Source organism: Schistocerca cancellata, chromosome 1 (genome assembly GCF_023864275.1).
Source record: "Schistocerca cancellata isolate TAMUIC-IGC-003103 chromosome 1, iqSchCanc2.1, whole genome shotgun sequence".
In the NCBI taxonomy this organism is placed as follows: domain Eukaryota; kingdom Metazoa; phylum Arthropoda; class Insecta; order Orthoptera; family Acrididae; genus Schistocerca; species Schistocerca cancellata.
The window spans coordinates 493,271,644-493,288,270 of NC_064626.1; positions in this window are offsets into that span (position 1 = coordinate 493,271,644).

A 16,627-nucleotide genomic window follows, 5' to 3' on the forward strand; every position below is an offset into this window, starting at 1 on the left:
GAATTCGAAGTTTTCCAGAAGAATTGCCACCCTGTTCTCTCTGGTTTTGGGTCGCTATCTGAAGTGATAAAGATTGTCAGTCTTCCTTGCAAGATAAAGGTAGAGCTCACCATCTGTAGCATTGCAGACCTTTGGTACAGGGCCAAGTGGAGAGTCTGAATCACAGGCCCAGACAGTTCTGTCAGAAAGTCAGTTGCAGATTCGACTTACACTATAGGGTGTGGAGAATCAGGTTCCACCAAGAAGGTCAGGGGTTCAGGGGTCCATTACACACACAAGGCAACTGTACAGGTACCAAAGTCTGTGTAGAGTTGAGTGGGTAGCTTTTTACATTAGAAGGAGCTGGGAAAGAACAAAAAGGGGTTCTGTGTTAAATAGAGATGGCCACACACAGGACGAGGATAGGCCTAGGAACTATAGGCATTATAGTAGTAAATTGTCATAGCTGTATTGGGAGAGATTAGAGCTCCAGGCACTAACAGAAAGCAGCAAAGCTGAAATTTTTATAGGTACTGAAAGCTGGCTAAAGACGGAGATAAGTTCAGTCGAATTTTTTGCAAAGGACCTAAAGGTGTTCAAAAAGAATAGACGAAACACATTTGGTGATCGGATGTTTGTTGCAGTTAGCAGTAGTTTGTATCATAGCGGAATTGAAATAGATAGTTTCTGTGATTTAGTATGGGTAGAAGTTATACTTGATGACTGGAATAAATCAATAATTGGTTCCTTTTACTGCCCTCCTGACTTGGATGATACAGCTGCTGAAAGGTTCAGGGGAAACTTGAGTCTCACCTCAAATAAGTACCCACTCATTCAATTATAATTGGTGGTGACTTATATCTAACCTCAATATGTTGGCAAAAATATGTGTTCAGAGCTGGTGGAAGGTATAAATCATCATCTGAAATTATACTGAACACTTTTTTTTAAAATTATTTTGAGCCATAAATTCAGCCCATCTTACTTGACCTCTAAGCAATAAATAATCTCGAGCAAATAGTGAGCATCATGATGGATACCAGGATTAATGACTCCAAGGTCGTTGTGGAGAGACTGAATACTGTAACTTTCAAACCCACCAAAAATAAATGCAAAATATATGTATTTTTTTTAAAAAAAAAAAAAGGGCAGATAAAAGTTGGCTTCTCACCTTCCTAAGGGATTGAGTCCATCCTTTCGAACTAACTATGTAAGCACAGAGCAGATGTGACTTTAAATTCAAATTAGTATTATCGACAGCAGTTGAGAGATTTATAACAAATAAATTAATAAGGGGCAGAACTGAACCCCTATGGAAGACAAAACAGGGCAGAACACTGCTGCGCAAGCAACAAAAAAAAAAAAAAAAAAAAAAAAAAGCATGCCTAATTTAAAAGAACTCAAAATCCCAAGACTGGCGAAGCTCTACAGAAGCTCAAAATTTAGAGCGGATTTCAATGTGAGATGCTTTTAATAGTTTCTATAATGAAACTCTGTCTCAAAACCTGGCAGAAAATCCACAGAAATTCTGATCATATATAAAGTACACCAGTGGTAAGACACAATTGATACCTTCAATACACAATAGCGATGGTAATGTTACCAATGACTGTTCCCCTAAGACGGAATTACTAAATACGGTTTTCCAAAATTCCTTCACCACAAAAGATGAAGTAAATATTCCAGAATTTGAATCAGGAACTGTTGCTAACATGAGTAGCACTCAAGTTTCCTCAGTGTAGTGAAGCAACTCATATTATTTAATAAAGGCACGTGCTCGGGTCCAGACTGTACAAGGTCTGTTCAGAAAATTCCAGAACTTTGTCCACAAAATTTTTCTATGCTTAGCTTTTACTTATTGTTCATGCTCAGCTATGAAATACCCTCCTCCACAATTGATACCCTGCTCCCAAAGCCTTTTATGTTTCTGGAAGCGGTCTTGGTAACGCCTCTGGCTGGATTGCTTGAAGCGCCATTTGCAAATTTTCTTTTACCTCACCTATTGTTGAAAATATTCATCCTTTCAAGGGGGCAGAGAGGATGGGGCAGCAAGTGATTTCATTTTTTGTGCAATAGTCATGCACCAATGCGGATGAAAGTGTGTGTGTGTCATAGTGATGCAAGAACCGTGAATTGTCTCCTCACATTTCAGGCTGTTTCCTTCTCACATTTTCTCGCAGGTGTCGCAACACGTCCTGATAGTAGCATCAATTAACGGTTTGTCCCTGTGGCATGAATTCATGATGAATTAATCCTTTAAAGTCAAACAAAATTATCAGCATGGCTTTGACATTTACCTGACCTGATGAGTTTTCTTTCCCCTTGGAGAGCCATCCCTGACCCATTGTGAAGATTGAACCTCTGTGTCATGACCCATTGTGAAGATTGAACCTCGGTGTCAACATCAAAGCTGTAGACCCACATCTCATCACCAGTTATGATTTTCTTAAGGAACATCTTGTTCTCATCTTGTGATCCAAAAGCTCTTCACAGACTGTTAGGCGAAGGTCTTTCTGGTCTCAACTCATGAGCCATGGGACGAACTTGGCGGCAACACGATGCATTCCAAGATGCTGTGTCAGAATTTAATGACATGATCCAACTGAAATGTTACATTCTTCTGCAATCTCTTGGATGGTCAGTCTTTGATTGGCACACACAATTTTGTTGATGTTCCTGACACAAGTGTCGTGGTAGAGGTCGAAGGGTGTCCTGCACAAGGGTTATCTTTAACTTCCATCCTGCCATTTCTAAATCGTGTGAACCATTCATAATATGCATCACTATAGGCTTCCTGCATCATTTAGTGTGTCTGTGTAAAGGTTTTCTTGAGTTTCAGGCAAAATTTAATGCAGATGTGTTGCTCCTGTAACTCTGTCATCTTGAGATTTGCAAACTGTGCGACACAATGTTCTACTCAAAGCAACACGGCACAATAACTAACAGACATACAACAATGACACCTCCGGCAGTAACACATTAAACATGGGTGTATGCAGCGATGCGAAGTACATTTCCCTCCTACACACCATTGGCACGAAATTATGAATGTTCCAAAATTTTTTGAACAGACATCGTATACCAATCAAGATTCCTTTCAGAGTTGCCAATATACAACGATTGGAACTTAAATAATGGCAGCTATTTATTCACAACCGATACAAAAGAGTTACATATTAGCACCTGTTACTGTCCTGCAAAGTAGTCACCAGCATTGTGTAGAACCCGTTGCCAGCAATGTAGAAGGCATAGTATACTGTTAGCAGAGCCTGTTCTGTTGATGGTGCGAATGGAGCGGTCTAAAGTTACGGTGATTTTCTCATACGGCTGTGATGGTGTTATCCTAATGCATTACGTTCCTCCATGGCAGACTGTCAATGCACAGTATTATTGTTCATTTTTGGAGTATCACCTGTGCCAGTTTTGCGAAAGAAGTGGCGACACTTTCTGCACAACCCACCCATCATTTTGCACAACAATGCGTGGGAGCATACAGTGCAAGCTGTGGCTGCTCTGTTTGATCAATGGGACTGGGACGAACTGTACCATCCACCATACTCCCCGCACTTAAGTCCTTGTGACTTTGATTTGATTCCGAAGATGATGGAACCAATCCGTGGCATTCGCTTCAGAACTGTTCCAGAGATTCGACAGGCAACAAACCGCTCCATTCACACCATCAACAGAACAGGCTCTGCTAATGGTATACTATATCTTCAACATTGCTTGCAACAGGTTCTACACAACGCTGGTGACTACTTTGAAGGACAGTAACAGGTGCAAACATGTAACTCTTTTGTGTTGGTTGTGAATAAATAGTTGCCACTATTTAAGTTCCATACCTCGTAATAGTTCCATACCTAACAGTTACATACAACCACTCACTTAACGTAAGATCCATATCTACAGACTGGAAAGTTGCACTAGTCACACCAACACTCAAGAAAGAAAATAGAAGTAATCCACTTAATTGTAGACCCACATCACTGACATCAATTTACAGCTGAATTTTTGAACACGTACTATGTTTGAACATTATGAACTATCTGGAAGAAAACTACTGACACGCACTCAGCACAGCACGGGATCAGAAAATATTGTTCTTTTGCAACACATCTAGCTCTTTATTCTCATATAGTACTGGGTGCTATTGACAGGTGGTCTCAAACTAATTCAGTATTTCTAGATTTCCATAAGGGTTTTGATTCTGTTTCCCACAGGAGGATACTAATCAAACTGTGTCTATGGATTACCATCTGAACTGTGTGACTGGATTTCGGATTCCCTGTCAGAAAGGTCATGGTTTGTAGCAACTGACACAAAGTCATCGAGTAAAATGTGTTCCCCAAGGAAGCATTATAGCTCTCTGCTGTTCCTACTCTATACAAATGATTTAGGAGACAATGTGAGGAGTTCTCATAGAGTGTTTGCAGGTGATGGCATCATTTACAATCTAGTACAGTCATCAGAAGATCAAAACCAATCGCAAAATGATTTAAACAAGATATCTGTATGGTGCAAAATGTGGCAGTTAACTCTAAATAATGAAAAGTGTGAGGTCATCCACATGAGTTCTAAAATCAGTCAGCTAAATTTTGGTTACAAAATAAGAGCACACAAACATAAAATCTGTCAATTAAATTAAATTCAGAGGGATAACAATCATGAACAATTTAAATTGGAATTATCACCGTTGCTTAGTTGTGAATTGCAAAGCAGTCATGTAGATGTTGAACAGACAGTTGTGTCTCCATGTCTGGAGCCATTAGTACATACTTCATTAACATCATTGTGATCATTTACAATGGTACAAAATTTCTCTTCAAAAACATCATCTTGAGTAATGGTTTATTCCTCTCTGTTAAGTCTAAATATCCTACGATTCATCAACAACCAGGGTGATGCTTTGCTCCAAAACTGTTTCTGTATGTTTATCTTAAACACACCTACATCTCCCTGGGACTATCACTTTGACGTGGTGGGAGGGCTCAGTACCCAATGAACCAATCAACCGGGAAAGCTTGCTTGCCAGCTGTTAAGAGGTGAGGGGAAGCCAAGTATAGTCAACAATGCGGGAGAGCAGCGACAGGAGTGAGGCGGCTGTGACTGCGTCAGATGTCCAACGGCTCCAGGAGTGGAAAAAGGAAATACTCCTCAACAGTCAAGGAGGCGGAGGAGACACCAACTCTCTCTGCTGGGGTTTAATTAACAGAGAACAAAAAACTCTTGCTGGCCAACAGCTTCGGATGGATGAGCCAACAAGAGAAGGGCATTCTTTTGCTCTGGCATCAGGAAACTGGCTCTGAAGGCGGATGAACTACAGAATGTGGTCAATGGCATAAGAATGAGGAAGCAGACTGGACACTCACCTCATTAAAGATCCAGAATTGATACGTCCTACTAATCACTATGGCTACGCTTGCAGCTAAATTAACATCCAGCATAAGCTACTCAATTGGATCTCTGGGAGGGGCCGTTACAAGCGCAGAAATAGGAAGATTGAAATATCACGATAAAATCAAAATTGGAACATGGAATATCAGGATGATGAGCCAGGGAGGAAAGATTCACAATGCAATAAAGGAGATGACAAGAATGAAAACAGATATGTTGGGAATAAGTGAAACGCAATGGCCAGGAACTGGAAACATCAACATAGATGATCACCAAGTTTACCACTCAGGTACAGACAATGAATTGCATCAACTTGGAGTTGGAATCATACTGAACAAAAGAATCGCAAAATGTGTTGACAACATTATCCCAGTCTCAGCATGTGTTATGTTAGTTCAAATCAAAGCTAGACCAGTTAACTTAATATTATTCAAGTCTACGCACCTACAGCAGACAAACGAGATAACATCAACCATATTCTGAACAAGCTAAAAAGAGAAGACCTGAGTATAGTCATGGGTGACTTTAACGCAAAACTTGGGTCAGGAAAAACATCAAGCTCTGTTGGACCCTTTGGTCTAGGGGATAGGAACACCCGAGGAGATGACTTGGAAGTATCTGCAGAAACAAATCAACTAGTGGTGATGAATACGTGGTTTAAACTTCCACCACGTAAGTTATACACATGGAAATCACCATTGGACAAACCAGGACAAATTGTGAGGAATCAGACCGATTTCATGCTAGTGAACAAGAGATACAGAAATAGTTGCACAGATGTCAGAATGTATCCGGGAGCAGACACACAATCAGACCATATGCCACTCATAGGAAATCAGAATGAAACAGGTTGTCTCCAAAATATCACAAAAATATGACCTGAGAAAGTTGAAAGATGCTACCTTACAGCAGTCAAGACAGCCCTAAACAACAAATGGAGTGACAGTGGAGATAACACTAATGAAAAACACACACACAGAAGAAGTACAAGAAGTTGAAGAAGAGTATTTGAGACTGGACCTTAGGAAGAAGGAAACTTGGATGACAAGTGAGATTCTGGGTCTCATGGAAGAATGGAGGAAGAAAAAAGGTAATTTGGTGGAATACAAAGCGATACAGAATACAATCAGAAAGAAAATCGGAGAAACCAAAGAGAAGGAAAAACTGAATTATGTGCAGGAATTGAGCTTTATCAGAGTAGGTATGATGATTTTAACGTGCATCAGAAGGTCAGAGACGCAACAGGAAAATATCTCAAATCAGACAGTGGGAAGCTAGTAGATGACAGTGGCAACCTCATAATCAATAAGGAAGGAAAAAAAGATAAGAGTGGGAGAAATATCGAGAACAGTTATTCAAAGATAATCAGAGGAGGCAAGGACTAGAGATATTAGACACAGAGGGACCAGATATCCTAGTAAGTGAAATGGAAGCGGCCGTACATCAAATGAAGGAAGGGAAAGCAGCTAGGCCAGTTGGGATACAAGCAGAATTCCTCAAACTACTCTATAAAGAAAAAGTAAAAATGATCACAGAAATTTTCAACCACATTTACTCATCGGGTGAAATCCCTCCAAGATGGCTTACATCAGAGTTCATTACTCTACCTAAGAAACCGAATGCCAAAGTATGTGGGGACTACCATACCATCAGTTTAATGAGCCAGCTGCTAAAACTGTTTCTTAAAGTGATCCTCAAGCGGATATACAAGATTTGTGAAGAATAAATAGCACCCAACCAGTTCGAGTTTCTACACTCAGTTGGCACAAGAGAAGCAGTATTTAGTGTACAAGTATTGTTCCAAAGATGTAGGGACATCAATTGTGATGTATTTGCTTGCCTCATTGGTTATCAGAAGGCATTTGATCGTGTGAAGCACGAACAAATGATAGAAGTACTAAAGGGAAGAGTAACTGATGGGAAAGATCTAAGAATAATAGCCAATTTATACTGGAACCAATCTGCAGACGTGAGAATAGATCAAGACCAATCACAACAAGTGTGAATAAGACGTGGCGTCAGGCAGGGCTGTATAATATCACCGATACTCTTTAACCTGTATTCAGAACACATATTCAAAGAAGCCTTACTTGATGTGGAAGAAGGAATCTCAGCGAATGGGGACAAAATTTCTGAGACAAGCACGAAATACAGCTTGGACATCAACACAAACAAAACAAAATTTATGATCAGCAGCAGGAAGAACATTCGAGGTGTGAATCTGTATATCAATGGCACCAGCACAGAGTGAGTTTCACAGTACCCATATCTAGGCACCATCATTAACGAAGCGTGGTACAACTCGCAGGAGATAAAGTGTCACATCAGAAAGGCGAGAAGTGTTTTCAACTCTATGAGCTCAGCCTTCAAGAGTCACGATCTTACCATGAACACAAAAATGCGGCTCCTCAGGTGCTGGCTGTTCTCAGTTCTCTTATACAGTGTGGAAACATGGATCCTTACAAAGGCAACCACTGCCAGACTACAAGCCTTAGAACTCTGGCTATACAGAAGAATGTTGAGAATGTTGTGGACTCAAAAAATGACAAACGTCAAGGTTCTATGCCGAGTTAACAAAAGCCCAGAGATGATCAACATAATCAAGTGTTGCTTCAATGTATCCTACAAGGAAAAATCGAGGGAAAGAGACCTCTGGGGCAAAGAAGAATTTCCTGGCTCGGCAACCTTAGATCTTGGTTTAATATTAGCTCTGAAGAACTGTTCTGCATTGCAACTGATAAAGACAGAATAGCCATGATGATTGCCAATGTCCGAAGAGGACAGGCACGCTAAGAAGAAAAAGAAGAAGAAGATCTGTTAAGTGCTATTTTGCTTGTATAATTGTGGGCTATTTCTGTAAAGTCATTCCGAGGTGAGGCAGATATTAGTTGTTACAGGAAAAGCCAGTAATACTGAAAACAACTAAAGCTTAAATTCTTATTTAGCCACTATAACCTCCATCAACTGCATAATGGTGGCCACAAAACCACGTTCTAGACATTAGTACAGGAATGCAGTAAGAATATTACATAAAGTTGACGAGCAAACAACTGACCAAAGACCTTTCTGGGACAGATATTCTTATACTTACAAGCCATCACATTTTTATAATAATATTTGTGCTGCGTAATATGAGGCAGTTAATAGTAAACTGTGAAATTCATAAACAAAATAATAGAAGTAAATTTCCAGACTATGAATACCAGCATGTATTTCATACGGCAAAAGATGATCCACTACAGCCAAGTTCCAGTTCAAAATAATGTGTGTTGTTACCTTGCAGCACACACAGAGAAAGCCATAATGTATAATGTCTGAGTCAGCTGCAACAACTTGCTGTTAATGTCATGGTGGTGACAAGGGAGAACAACAACCCTTACTGATGGAAAAACCAACAAATTGTGCAAGTATAATGTTGATATCTTGGGTTGTCGGGTGTTCTGCCGGATATCAGCGTCGTACTTGCATGATATTTCGGTCACATAGCTCGTGACCTTCATCAGGTGCGACCTGAGACTGCTCCTCGAGTGGACCTGGTCCAGTATTTATGCCTATGGCCTTCCCCCTCCACCAATGGCTGCAGGCGCTTCCTCTGTGGTCCACGCCCATTCCTTGTGACCTGCTGGAGCGTTGCTGCTCCGTTTTCCGTCCGCTGCGGTTCTAGGTGTTCCCTCTGCGGTCCGCGCCCACCAAACCCGCTCCTGGAGGTTTCATCTACGGTCTGGGGTACCAAGCGTTCCCCCTGCGGTCCGCACCCGCTCACCACGACCTGTTGGAGTGTTGCCGCTACGTTTTTCGTCTGCTGCGGCTCTGGATGTTCCCTCTGCGGTCCGCACCCACCAGTCCCACTTCTGGGTGTTCCATCTTCGGTCTGGTGCGCCTGGCAGTCCGTCAGGAGCTCGTTTTCCATCTTCATGTCTCTGGTTCTTCTGTTTGTGTAGTGTTGCAGCTGGCCCCGTTGCTCCTTTAACAATTCCACAGGGTACCAGCTAAGCAGAGCCTGGGATCCAGCTCTGGAATTGTTAAAGGAGCAACGGGTCAGCTGCAACACTACACAAACAGAAGAACCAGAGACATGGAGATGGAAAACGAGCCCCTGACGGACTGCCAGGTGCACCAGACTGAAGATGGAACACCCAGAAGTGGGACTGGTGGGCGCGGACCGCAGAGGGAACATCCAGAGGCGCAGCGGACGAAAAACGGAGCGGCAACGCTCCAACAGGTCATGGTGAGCGGGTGCGGACCGCAGGGGGAATGCTTGGTACCCCAGACCATAGATGAAACCCCCAGGAGCGGGTTTGGTGGGCGCAGACCGCAGAGGGAACACCTAGAACCGCAGCGGAGGGAAAACGGAACAGCAACGCTCCAGCAGGTCGCAGGGAATGGGCGCGGACCACAGAGGAAGCGCCTGCAGCCGTTAGTGGAGGGGGAAGGCCATAGGCACAAATACTGGACCAGGTCCACTCGAGGAGCAGTCTCAGGTCGCACCTGATGAAGGTCACGAGCTATGTGACCGAAATATCGTGCAAGTACGATGCTGATAGGCGGCAGAACACCCGACAACCCAAGATGCCATTAGATCCGGGAAAGCCTGAAGAGTTACAAGTATAATGTTAAAAGCTGAGTACGTCTGTGGTGTGAAAATTACACTAAGACAGACAAGATTCTGAGATAGTGGAATTAATGTATCTACCACAAAGAAAAAGCATTGAATTGCACATGTTAAAAATGTAATGGTGATATGGATAGATACTTGCATGTAATTGGGCAGCAATTTCTGAGATATTATGAACAACAAAAGGAAATGCTAACTTGTGAAAACTTAGCAGCTTCTGTTGGATGGGACTGGGTTTCAAGTTCAGCAAAGCAATAGAAAAACATTCCTCTGTCTATGGAATTTGCTTTTAAAAGGTGCAAAAAGAAACAAGCTAAGCCAATCAGTTTTTAATTGTGATATATGTAGGGCGTCAGCAGACAGACACATAGTGTACGGCAGTGCTGCATTTATATCTTCAATTAAAATACCTTTATGATTGATGTTTTTGCAAATCAGTGATACAGGCTGGGCATCAGCCAATGGTAGATGTTTCTTGGGTTCCATGTGCTCAATATGTTGCCTGTCTGCTGGCGTAAGCAGCAGAATCTTGCCAGACAAAGCATGCCATATAGAAACAAGGTACAATTTTGTGTATGCACAATGACTGATTGCTTGACCATATGGCATACTGTGTTTGAGCTGGCAACTCCTCTCACCACCACAGATATCTAGGACTTTTTTCCGAAAGCAGTCTTTTCATTGTGCCTGGCTGCAACTCAGTGCCTCCTCTACATGGTGAGCAGCAATCTATCCTTTTCATACATTGTCGATCAAGACGTACAGGAATAATGGAGTGTGCACTTACTGCATCCTCTTCATTTCTCACCTTTAGATAAGACAATGCCGGCACTCTGACCAGGTCTTCAGTTAGTGGGCAACAGCTGCCTACTGATTTGGTAACAACGAGTTTTTACTAAAGAAACAAACAAAATTGTGTTATGTGTGGCATAGGCATGAAGCAGCTGCATCAAGCCCACTTAGAACAATCACGGACTAAGGACTATTGTGCTCAGGAAGAGAGTTTTATATTCTAGTGCAAATATCTTTGATTGTCACTAGACATAAGGCAGACAGTTGGAAATTCTCATAAATTAAAAAGAAAAATAATGACTTTATAGTCATTCCTTCAGTAATTTATCTGAATATCTGGACTGAAGGAGGTAAATTCACTTAACGATAACAGGTTTGCCACAAGTTTCCCCTAGTGAAATTCACTGATTTACAGATAAGTTTTAGCATTTTTCCCTGACAAATTTTGAGATCTGAAGGGTGAGTAAAGAAGAGTATAAGGTGAGGAACAGTTGTGTAAACCAACAGTATAGGTGGTCGCAAATAAAATGTTGGTCCTACTATGTTCATTATCTTCATTTATTACACATTGTGTTATGTCTATTATTTTTGTGGTCTTGTGTGTCCACCTACTTAGCTGAGTGGTAACTTGTTTGCCTACCATGCAGCGGGCCCTGATTCGATTGCCTTCGGGTTGGAGATTTTCTCCTCTCATGGACTGGGTGTTGTTTTGTCCTCATCATTAGTTCACGATCACCAACATGCAAGTCGGCCAATGTGGTGTCACGTGAATGAAGACTTGCAAGCCGGTGGCCAAACTTCCCTGGATAAGGCATCCTGGCTATAAATGCCACACAATAATTTCACTTTACAGTCACTGTGTGATTTTTCTTTTGAGAAATTTTTACAATGTACGTGCGGTAAGACAGTCACAGTTCTTGAAATCCGTCACCCATGGCCTCTGGCCTGCCGAGGAACACCAGAGTACTGGGTATATGATGAAAACCTGCCATACACAAACAGACTCAGCCTCCAGGCAGATTGGTGCTACTAGATCTGATGGGCAGGGCCTGCAAATTAGTGGGAAATGAAACACTTCAGATCGGTAGGCCCAATCCATCAGAGATACCCACAGAAATGGCCTGTGGTTTTGGCCCATTGTGGAAGTCCACTCATGTGGCCAGCTATTCACATATCACAGATACCATGTTGATGAAATGAGACTGCAATGATCAGTCAAGCAACAGATAACTTGCACAAATACTCTGAGAATCAATGCTAATGAGGAAAGGTGGCAACTCCCCATGAAGATGATCGATGAACCACAGAGAGGCATGTAGAAAAGAATATCACACTCTCACAACTAAATTTTCTGCTGTAGTCTTTGCCAGAAAACTAGACCGCACACACTTTCTCATAATCACTCAGACACAACTCATGCACACATGATTGCCGTTGCTGCCCACTTCGTCAATAGTCTCTGAGAATCAAATCCAAACAAACCATTCAAGAAGCAGTGACAGTGCTGACTACAAGCTGAGGGGAATGGTAGCAAGGGGAGAAATAGTAAGAATGAGGGAGCAGGGAAGCAGTACTCTGCTGCGCACAGTCGGTGACAATGCATGTCATCTCAGTAAACAAACCATTTCATCTACTGACACAAAAGTGAGATTTTTCTAGCTTTCTTTTTCCCTTCAAATTTCACTGATATTTCCCTGATTTACCTGATATGTTTTAAATTTCCTGATTTTCAGAACTTGTGACAACCCTGGATAATGTTCATGTAGAAAATGTTTTTATTTTGCAACTGTAGAGACAGATGAATTTCTACATAATGTAACAGAAACACAGCTTCAAAAATGTGATAACCATAGTTGTGTACTGGTAGAGTAAGGAGAATGGTGTTTTCCCCTGAATAAAGTAATTCAATACAATTGCTGTAATTATCAATGCGGTTAGATTAGTACTTGACTTGACTGGCTGTTAGCATACTTTACAAAAGTAGCCTGCAGTGGCTGATTCTGCCAGTTTTAACTTCATCCAGTTCCCTGAAGGTTATCAAGATGGGATTTATGAAACATGCTGTGGTCAAATGAAAAAATAATTTTTGAATGCTCTTACTAATGACAAGGAGGTTTACGTTCGGAAACAAGATAATATTAACAAACCATACTTGAATTAATATTTTATCTGGAAAAGAGAAATCTCATTAAAAGCATCTGCAAATTCAAACATGAAAGCAAAGAACTTTTACATCTGTCAATCACTTCTGTGTTAATGTTTAAAAGATACAGTACTGTATTGTTTACTTAAATTCCTGCCTGAGTAATAACAGACAATTTCACACTTTTGGAGGTAAAATTTGTTCAATGCTGCAGCAAAACATGCTAATGCTGTACACTTTTAATGTGATATACAACAAAAAATGTACAGATTTTGGCTTCAGCGGCTGCAGTCCTGTGTGTGAGGTGCATTTGTGTGTGTGCATGTCTGTGTCTGGGTATCTGTAATCTATTTTCGACAAAGGCCTTGTTGGCTGAAAGCTTATATTGCGACAGTTTTTTGTTATGCCTATCTGCGACTCAGCATCTCCGATATACAGAGTGCTCATAAAGTAAGTATCCATTTTCATTTTCCAGATGTGCTACAGCAAAATAAATATTATATTTAGAGAGAGTAGCTAATACTGTTCAACATGACCACCTTCATTGGCTACACACTGTTCCCATCGTCCTGTGATTGCGTGGAACACGCGCTGTAAACGTATGAGAGGCTATTAACAAGCATGCCTCTCGTATTCGCCGTTTCAGTTCATTCAAATGTGGCAACAGGATACCACCCTGTTGCAACTGTGGCTCCAAGAACAACTGCAGCACGGCCAGGTAGGTTGCTCCAGCAATTGTCTTTTCAGTAAACATCGTTCATGAGACCAAGCCACACACTGACTTTGGGAGCCAAACTTTGGGAGAGTCCCTTTGCCCACCCAGTGCATTCATGGGGTTCCTCCTCTGCCCAGATCCAGCAATTGTGTTTGTTGACAATGCAGCAGGCACAAAATGTCACCTCATTGCTGAATATAACATGATTCATCAGGTCCTCTTTGGCTACAGCCTCCAACAGACCATGACACATGGCTGTTCGTGCCACATGGTCTTCATCCTCTAACTGGTGAAGCACCTGGATATGATATGCCTCCTTCTTAAGGGTGTAGTGAAGCACTTTCCACACTCGATTTTGACATAGATAGTTCATGACTCAGCCGGTGGGTAGATGCCTTTGGACTTCTTTTGATAGCTTCCCTCACAAATTGTACAGATTGTGGGCTGACCGGTGGTCGCCCAGTGCGTCTCTATTCAGCTACAGATCCTGTACACCGGAATTTGTTGACAAGCTACCGAATGGCAAGTCTTCTAGGGGCATCCTTCCGATACTTTCTCAGCATAAATTTCGCCATGTAAACAATGTTGCAGAATTGTGATTCTTTCGGCAATTGTTAACACTGATGTCTCTTCACGGTACCTGTTTCAGAAATAATCCATGTGTACATTTTCCACAAAATGGATACTTACTTTATGGGCACCCTGTATAATGGGTAGCAACTTTCCTTTTCATAATATTGTTACACTCCATCCTGGATTTTCCATTGTTTGAAACAATGTACATGTGGTATTAATGTAAACAAATGCAGTTTACCAAAACATGTTCCAACAACTATACCAAGGGATATAGTGATTAGTGTAATTTGACTCATTTCTCCTTACAAAAACTTATAGAGTTCTCTCCTGGATTCCACAACCTACATCAGGAAAACAGAAACACACACCATTCATACACACAAGCAAGCACGTCCCATGCACACGACAGTCAACTCCAGCACCTCGGGTCGAGATGCTGAAGTTGGCGGCCGTGTGTGCACAAGGTGTGCTTGCTTGTGTTTCATTTCCTACATTGTTGACATAATAAACTTTCTCTTGTGTGAAATGTCAGTAGTTACTGAGGAACAACTTGGCAGAGAGAGAATTTTTGCAATGTGTTCAAAACTGATTTTCAAAAATCATAAAGTATGCCTAAGAAAGTCAGTTATATCCCACAAATCAATCTTTCTTCCTTGTTCTTGTAGCAGGTAAACCGAAAACAAAATATAATTAGAAACCATGTCATTACCATTTCTCAAATTTCTGAGTAGAAAACCTCTAAGTTTATCAAATGCCATCTATTCATTGTATGCAGGAGTCAAACTCTCCCCTTAAATAATACTAATAAAGAATTACAATTGACAATTTAAGCGACTAACACTTGAAAATTATGAGGTTCTGAAAAACAAAATTTTAATTTGAGGATAATTTTGTTAGTGCACTTAGTGCAAGAACACAATGAACACCCTTATGCGATGTTACAACATCGACTAAATTGAATATGTTGAACAGTATGTTAGCTAGTGTGAACTGTGTGTACACGAGAATTGTCCTACTGAAGGAGCACATCTCCCCGACATAGTAGGCTCAATAGCAGAATGGACTGAATGCATACAGTACTGTTCAACATACAACAGAATTAGGTTGACATTATACTAGGTACAATGTTTGATCTAATTTGTGCTGTGGTTGCCAGCTAACCAACACTGACTACTTCTGCGATACTGCAGTACAGACATGAATCTATATGCCACTGCTGCTCGCAACCAAAATACTGAACATATACGTCATTCCTGAACTGCTGGTAATAACACATACCGTTAGTTGACACCCCACATCCAATGCAGCAATTCATAACACAACCTCATTATAATGCTGTTAGCTGTATGAATCATAAACATTATTATGTCTAAAACTTTGTTTCCACCATTTTGCAATATATGGCAATAGTGGCAAGTGGTGATGCGGGTGGATGGTTGTTAGCGTCTTACTAGAAACTTAAGCATCCGTAAACATAATACCATCAAAGTATTAGTCAATTTGTGACTGCATCATAAAGTTATTCTTGAATGAATATGTCAACTTACAAGCCCATTTCTCGTCATTTGTGGGAGTTTTAATTTTCCATTTTAATATGAAGAAATCTGCACCTGAGGCTCATAAAATTCTGTGTAAGACCTACAGTGAGGACAGAATGTGGAGAGAATAACTTCAGTGCTCCAAGAATGGTGATTTTGATGTGGAAAACATTATGGTGGAGGAAGAGAAGATTTTTGAAGCTATTAAAACTGACGGAAACAGTCACAGGAGAAGCAGCCACAATACAGCGATAGACAAGAAAAGATTATTTTGCAGCATGAGTCATCAATCCATATCACAAAACCCATCAAAAGATAATTGGAAATGTTGAATTGGGAAGTTCTATCCCACCTGCCATATTCGAGACATTGCTCTCTCTGTCTACCACCTTTTTTGATCAATGGCACATGTCCTGGCTGACCAGCACCTCCAGTCATATGAACAAGTGTTATAAGTGAAGTGATTCAGGGGTCTCTTCAAAAGATGCTCAGTTCTTCAGCTGGAGGATTCATATGCTGCCCAAAAGACAATAGAAATTATTGGCCAGTGATGTAGAGTTTTTATATGTATTTCACAATTAAGCTTTAAACTTTGAGAAAAACCGCGGAAGCAATAGTGTTATCTAATACTATAATTGTTCCTAGAACTGTTGGTGTACTTCTAACAATCATTTAGAGGCATTTATTTTTCATTTCACATTAGCACAAAACAATGGTATTTCTTTATGAATTGTGTAGGAATAAAGGAGACGACGCACTGAAAGGCAGAAGCATTGCATTGTTGATAGGCACAGAAACAAAAGGTATGGAGCTTGGCTAGCTTTTGACTAGCTGTAGCAAAAATATGCACACACCCTCACATCCACACGCCTGTC